At 40.9% G+C, this 8,240-nt stretch overlaps 1 pseudogene; it reads right to left on the bottom strand.

Annotated features, from left to right (window-relative positions):
• Nucleotides 1-305: 305 nt before the first annotated feature.
• On the bottom strand, nt 306-7,731 carry LOC114236293 (translation machinery-associated protein 16-like; annotated as a pseudogene).
• Nucleotides 7,732-8,240: the final 509 nt, after the last annotated feature.

The raw sequence follows: 8,240 nt of genomic DNA on the forward strand, positions 1-8,240 counted from the left end.
CACAAGGAAAAAAATTACAACATTTTTTGTCCTCATTCATATTGCTCTCCCAGCCCCAGAAATTCAGGTTAAATGGATTTTGCTGATCATGTCTATCTATTCTAACAACTTAATGTAAATGAAAAGCAACATTCATTTTTAAGTAAAAATCATAACACTGTTTTTGAAACTGAAAATGGGATTCTCATCATATAAGAGAATAAGCTAAAGAGCAAATTCTTGTATCTAGACAATTATTTACCATAATCAATTCAAGTGTAACTTGAAGTTCTTAAATTATTTATTTTCAACTCAAGTAAAGACAATTAGGCCACTGCAGTAATTTCCTTGTCCGTGTCACCTGATTCATCTTTCAGTTCCAATTCCCCTAAATATCTACAGCCGTAACAGTTTTCTTCTTGCACTTCTTAGGCATTGCATCATTAGCACAGATTTTTCTCATTTCAATGTTTGGCACCTTCTTCAGATCAAAATCCTATTCCCTAAGAGTTTTCAGATTACCTGCATTTAAAATGTCTGGAATCTCAGGCCGTATCCTTCATACTGAGGCCGATCTTGCTCCATGGTCTGCTTGATGACCGTCTCCCGGGAACAGTGCTGCCTTCCTGGCCTGTCCTTCATGCTGTTATGTAACTCAATCTGCTCCAGTTCACTGCTGAATCGAGTTAAATACCTTTCAGTTAATGCGCAAGCATCTCTCTTTGAATATCCTACTTTTTGGGGATCAAGATGATTTTGAAACCACTGCAGTTTTTCACCAATAAGGTTGAGACGCAACGCCTTTTCATTCTTCAGTTTTTACATTTTTTCTTGCTTGTGGGTCTCTCGTAATTTGAGCCGCTTTTCTACTATACAGATGGATGACTTTTTTTCTTGTCCTGCACTTTTCTGTTCGGTACTTCTGGTATGGCGACGTCCCCGCGGTCCCGGGCCTCCAACCCCACACAGCCGGCAAATCTCCGGCCCAGCACACGAGGGGCGCGATCCCTCTTAAGTTAGTTTCAGATGGCTGATTGCTCTTTGTTTAAAGAATTAATGAATTTAAACTTTTTATTACGAACATTTTCAAACATAGTAGGAAGAATTATATAACGAATCCCCTTGCACCCAATGATTAAAGCACGGCCAATCTTGTTACTTCTATATCTCCATGCACTCCTCCAAATTACTTTGAAGCAAATCACCATATATTTTCAGCTGTAAATATTTTAGTGTATATTTCTAAAAGACAAGGCCTCCCCTTTTAAAATAACCACAATATCATCATCACACACCTCCAAGCCAACAATTACTTAATGTCATCATACGTTCAATGTCATATGTCTATATATGTAGTATCATTTATCTACATTGCTCTGATCGTCCTAATTGTTCTTTTTTAAAATGTTTTTTTTTTAATTTAAATTTATTTATTTATTTATGGCTGTGTTGGGTCTTCGTTTCTGTGCCAGGGCTTTCTCTAGTTGTGGCAAGCGGGGGCCACTCTTCATCGCGGTGCGCGGGCCTCTCACTATCGCGGCCTCTCTTGTTGCGCAGCACAGGCTCCAGACGCGCAGGCTCAGTAGTTGTGGCTCACGGGCCCAGTTGCTCTGCGGCATGTGGGATCTTCCCAGACCAGGGCTCGAACCCGTGTCCCCTGCCTTGGCAGGCAGATTCTCAACCACTGAGCCACCAGGGAAGCCCCTAAAATGTTTTTTTTTTTGCAGTTAGTTATTGTGATGGATTTTAAATTTTTTTCTGAAAATTCCTTGATGCTCTTCCCATCAAAATGTAAAATTGAATTCTCCTTGCCTTGGGAGAATTTCTAACAAATAGAGTACAACAGAAGTGATGTTACGTGACTTCTGTGGCTGTCATAGAAGGTGGTACAGCTTCCACTGGCCATCTATCTATCTATCTAACTATCTATCTATCTATCTACCTACCTACCTACCTACCTACCTACCTCTTAGGGCTCTGTCTCTTGGAACTCAGCATTCGGGCTGCAGGCAAGACATGGGTGGGTGGTCTGGCTCTAGACCCAGAGGAGGTCCCAGGGGACAGCCAGAATCAACCGTTAGACGTGTACCGATTCCAGCCCCCAACTTTCAAGCCATCCCAGTTAAGTGAGTGGAGCAGAGATGAATTGTCCTGCTGAGCCCTTCCCAAACTACAGATTCATGAGCAAATGTAATGTTGTCATTGTTTGAAGACACTAATTTTGGAGTGATTTGTTATGCTAGTAAAGATAGCTGGAACAATTATTTTGTCATTTATGTCTCTTTTAATCCGTAGTTTTCTCTTCCATCTTTTTCTTTTCCTTTGCATCCTTTTTTTAAAAACTGAAGAACTGGGGTTTTTTGTCCTGTAAGGTTTCTCACAGACTGAACTTTGCTAATTTCATCCCTCTGGTATTATTTAACATGTTCTTCTTCACCCTGTATTTTTGAAAATAAGAATTTAAATTTAGAGGCTTGATCAGAGTCAGCTTTTTTTTTTTTTTTTTTTTTTTTGTCTTGGCAAGGCCACATCACAGATGGTATGTTGTGTTTTATCAGGAAGCAGGTGATGCTAGTTGTTTTACTGTGATGTTAGCAGTCACAGAGGATCATTGCCGAGCTCCATCAACTCATTAGTGTTGAAGAATGGTGATACAGGTATTCAAATTCTAACATCATTTATTCATTAGCTGGAATATTTTTATGAATAGAAATTTCCCCTCACTGTGATTTGTTTCATGTGAGGTATATTTTCTATAGGAAAGGCAGAATTAGTTTTGATTCTTTCCCTTCCTTTACCAGTTATTAAATTAATGAATTGGTATACTAGCAATCCCCAAAGGTGGTTGATAAGGTGTGTTTTTAATCTTTATGAATTTATGGATTTAAAATGATTTGTGTTGTAGTCTACTGTGACCATCATCCTTATTGATGTTAAAAATGTCCCATCTTTGACCTGTCAGAGCCAATTCAAATTAGTTTCCAAGATCTTTGACATAACCCTAGCAGTTTGAGAGCTTCTTTAAGCCTTAATCTTAAATCTTCTTTAAGATTTTTGAGAGCTTCTGGCACGACAAGACATTCCAGGAAAATTTGAACATTTTCTGCCCCAGACCTGGAATCAGTCTTTTCTCAAAGAAGCCCTAATCATTTTTAGCAGATAAAAGTATTTATACACCACAATCTGAGCTCTTAAGGTTCTCATTGCTATTGATTAGTCATTATTTCCAAGTGTTTTCAGTAAACTAAAATATATTGAGTGAAAAATTTAACTCAAAATGGATCATAGGCCTACATGTATAACCTAAAACCATAAAACTTCTAGAAGGAAGCAAAGGAGACTATCTCTGTGACCTTGGGTTAGGCAAAGTTTTCTTAGATACAACATCACAGCATGATCCATAAAGGAAAGAACAGATGAATTCGAATTCATCAAAATTAAACATTTCTGTTATATAAAGTCATTGTTAAGAGAACTGAAAATCAAGCCACAGACTGGGAAAAATATTTGCAAATCATAGAGCTGGTAGAGGACTGGTATCTAGAATATACAAATAGCTCTAAAAAAGTAACAAGAAAACAAACAATACAATTTTTTAAATGTGCAAAAGATTTGAACAGATACTTCACACACACCCCAAAGCTATATGAATGTCAAATAAAGCATATGAAAAGATATTCAACATCAGTAGTCAAAATGGAAATACAAATTAGAAGATTGACCATACTAAAGTGTTGGTGAGAAAGTAGAGGAACTGAAACTCTCATACACTGCTGCTGGGAACATATAATTATCATGTCATCCAGCTATTCCATTGCTAAGTATTTACCCAAGAGTAAAGGAAATATATGTCTATACAGAATCTTATACATGAATGTTCATAGTAGTTTTATTTGTAATAGCCAGATGTTCATAAACAGGTGAATGGATTTGAATGGGTTAACAAATTGTGATATATTTGTACCGTGGGGCACTACTCAACAATAAAAATGAAAGAACTACTGATATATAGGGACTTCCCCGGCAGTCCAGTGGTTAAGACTCTGTGCTTCCACTGCAGGGGACGCGGGTTCCATCCTTGGTGGGGTAACTAAAATCCCACATGCTGCTCAGTGCGGCCAAAAAATTTAAAAAAAAAAGAACTACCGATATACACAACATGAATGAATCTCAAAATAATTATTCTGAGTAAAAGAAGCTAGACAAAACAGTACATACTCTATGATTCCATTTGTATAATATACTAGAAAATGCAAACAAATCTTTACTGACAAAAAGATCAGTGGTTGCCTGAGAGGGAGGGATTACCAAGGGTCACAAGGAAACTTTTGCAGGTGGTAGATACGTTCACCATCTTGATTGTGGTGATGATTTCACAGGTGAATACAGATGTCAAAGCTTCTCAAATTGCACATTTTAAATATGTGTAGTTTATTGTTATGTCAATTATACCTCAATTTTTAAAAAAGATATGAAAGGAGTGATAATGAAAAAGCCATGGGGGCTAGTGAATTAGAGGTCTTGAAATCAGAGAAGTATAGAAGGTGATGGTCTGCGGGCAGGAAGTATGAAGTCAGTGTCTCAGTCGCAGTGCATTTTCTGGTAATGCAATGACTTGGGTGTGACCATGTGAGTGGGTGGCCAGGTGAAATGAGAATATTGCTGTACAGGAGGACTATTCGCTCACTTCTTAAGCAGAAGTCTTGCTTTATGTTCTGAAAAAGGGAGGTTTTCCTTGCCACCCTGCCTAAATAGATTACTCTGTGATCCAGCAATTCCATTTCTCAGAGTTTATTCTAAGGGAATAAAGAAGTGCCCAAGAATGTGTGTACAAATATGTTTATTATCAAAGTTTCGTATGATCAAAAATTGATATCTAAGCGTTAAACAAGAGGATTGGTTAAATAAATTATATCTATTCTTCTGAATACTATGCACTCATTAAGAATGAGAAGATAAATGTCAGTTTAGTGACCTGTAAAGTGAGGCAGAAGCATAAGGTGGGGTTAAGTACGTGGACCCTGCCACTTCTTACATGTGTGGCCTTTGGCAAGTCACTTAACGTTCCTAGGATTGAGCTTCCTCATCTGTAAAATGGGATATCAATCAAGTGTTACCTCATTGAGCTATTATGAGGATTAAATGAGTTAACATATGTAAAACACTTTAGAATAGGGCTTGGTACATAGTAAGCACCATATTAAGAGTTAGCTATTTACTTTAAAATGTATATCTCAGAAATAACTAATTTTCTTGTCAACTGCATTATTATGAACTTTCATCAAATCTTTAACCATGGTCATTTTTAAGTCTTTTGTCATTTACAGACAGTTCTGGGTGTACTCTGATGATTTTGCAAATATGTTCCTATAAAAGAGTTTCATCTTCAAGAAATTCATGGAAAAGACTCTGACAAGTACAGGTTTCTGGTAACTGACTGTACTGCTGAACTGAATGAATAAGCATTTTCAGAACTCTAATGAAAAACTGATGAACTCATAAAAGTGCTAACAAAAGATCAAGATGAAAAAAAAGAAATTAATTACATGGGACTGAGTGAACTGATGAGGATGAGTATAATTTTTGTGACTTTCTGTCTGAATTAAAAAAAAAAAAAATCCCACAAGGACTCAGAGGAAAAGAATATACAAATCAATTTTCACTGCAAAGTAAAGGAGCTGTTACAGTGGAGGATTACTGGACTGAATGTCAATATTATGACATAGTATAAGTGTGTTTCATGTTTGGTAATTGCAATCATTGTTGCTTTTGTTGTGGTCATCCATGTACAAAAAAAAAAAAAAAAAAAAAAAAAAAAGACACACCAATGGAAAAAAAAAAAAAAAAAAAGAGTTAGCTATTATTATAATACTTATGATGCCTTAAGTGAAAATTAGGTTACAAAACAGTATGTACCATAGGACTCCATTTTTCTAAGCAAATTACATTAAAAATTAATATATATTTATATTCAGAAAAGTCTGGAAGGATATGCTTCTAAGACATCTCTGAGTGATGGGATTACAAATAACATTCACTTTTTATTTGTATATTTTAACTTTTTATTACTTTCATATAAAAAACTACTTTTATTTAAAGAATATGTATTAGGTGGTTCTCAGTGATCGGATTTGCATAGCTTTTGGAGAAATAGACTTTAAAAGAAAAATATTAAAATAAATCATTGTTAACTTTTATTTTAAAAGTTTTATTAACGAAGATTACATAGCAGCATTATCTAATGAAAATTTGTGAACATCTTAAGAGTCCAACAGTAAGGGAATCATATCAATTTAGTGGAATATTATGATCCATTAAAATGATTGTTATTAATACCAATACCAAGTAGTATATACTTATGCAACCAGGGAAATACTTATATAATAAGTGATAAAAGAACACAAAATTCCATGCATGTAAGCCAGGGATAATATGAAAGACTGAAAATAGTGATTTTTTAGGAATGGTAGGAGGTGGGCAATTTTTCCGTTTGGATTTCTTCATACTGGGATGGCAATAACACGGGAAGGAATACTTTTTCATTTTTTGTTCCTAGGAGCCTGTCTTCCTTTGCCTAGGACCCTGGAGACATGGGGGCTTCGATTGAGTACATTGTCAGTAAACGCATCTGGTGCTTCCAAGGAGTCCAGACTGTAACAATGACCATTACTATCACAGCTAATGGTTGTGGAATGCTACCTGGAACTCTACTATTCTAAGCACTTTACCGTCTATCTTGTCATTTAATCCTCATAACAATTCAAACAGGTAGGTTATTTTTATTTTATTTTATTTTATTTTTTATTATCATCATCACCTTCGTTTACAGTCTCGGTGAGCATCAGTAACCTGCCCAGCCCAGGGCACACAGCTGGTAAGGGCTGCAGGGGTCCATGTGCTCGGTGCCTTGACCCCTGCTGCAGGTGCTGCCTTCCCCCATGCCGGCTGCTCCCATCACCCCTTCATTCTCGTCCCCCAAGGGCTCTGGCCCCCAACCCCGAGGAGGTAATAAGCACCCAGAGCGGGGCCCAGAGGGAGGCTGCTGGGGCCCAGAGGAGCCTCCAGGGTCCGCGCGCCCGGAGCCAACTGTACCGCCTGCGCCTTGCGGAGAATCAAGAGTTGCAGAACTTCGTCCCCTCCGAGCAGGTAGTCCTCTGCGCAGAGGGGAAAGCTTGCTCACCGTGGGGCCGGTGAGGACATGGAGACGAAGGAACGGGTAGGAGGGAGGGACTGGTTCGCAGGCTTTCTTAGGACCGGAAAGCCCTGCGCGAGGACGCGGGCGCCACCAGCCGCTCAAGAGCAGTCGCGGCCGGCGAGGCCGTGGGGAGGCCAGGTCCCAGGCCCCGGGTCCGGCGGCTCTGCACCGACACTGCGCCTCGCCTTTCCTGGTGCCGGGCAGGTTCCTCCCCGGCATCGCTGACGCCGCCGGGGACCTGGCTGGCCCAGGCTTCTTCAAGTATCTGATGTGTGCGTGTTGGGGAGGAGGGCGCCGGGGAGGCAGTATTTCCAAACTGCAGTCATCTCCGCCCCCCGACCTGCTGTCGGGGATCTTGGTCTTCAAGTGAATCCGCCTCTGTCGGTGGCCCGCGACTCCAAGGTTATCCAAGCCTGGGCAAGCTGGGATTCCAGAGGGTTCCAGAGGATCCCGGGGAAAGGCGTCCCCGTGTTTCTACTCACAGATGCGGGCGCCGAGCCCAGCAGTTTGTAGTGCGCGCACTGAGCTTTCTGGGGCTGCCTTTTCCCCTTTTCCATCAGCTGTGGGTCCCAGCAAGACCTCGTAGTAAAAGAAAATTTGCGAGGTTGTTCCGGATCTTCCCTGGTCGGCAAGTGGCTGCAGACGCACGAGGAAAAGCCTGGGCCCTGGGCGCATCTTCCAGGAAACCCCGTTCTCCGCAGGCAGAGATGGCCCCAGGCTCGGCTCCAAATCGTGTGTGTGTGTGTGTGTGTGTGTGTGTGTCTGTGTGTGTGTTGGGGGGCCCAGGGTTGGGAGGACGCCCAACTCGAGCTGAGGAAAGTCGCGAATGGGTTTCCACGGTGGGGCAAGCGCGCAGCCTCCCGGACGGAGCGGACCTAGGAGAGCCGGGCGGTACCCGGGGCCGAGCATCCGACCGCGAGCGGCGGGGTCACCTGGCCAAGCACCAGCCAGCGGGTAGAGGGGAACCCAGAGGTGGGAGAAAGGCGTTCTTTACCTAGGAGTCGGCCTGAGTCCCTGGTCTAAGGCTGGGGTTCCGGTCCCTGGGCAAGGCCTGAAGGGCTGACCC

This window comes from Balaenoptera acutorostrata, chromosome 21 (assembly GCF_949987535.1).
Source record: "Balaenoptera acutorostrata chromosome 21, mBalAcu1.1, whole genome shotgun sequence".
Lineage (NCBI taxonomy): Eukaryota > Metazoa > Chordata > Mammalia > Artiodactyla > Balaenopteridae > Balaenoptera > Balaenoptera acutorostrata.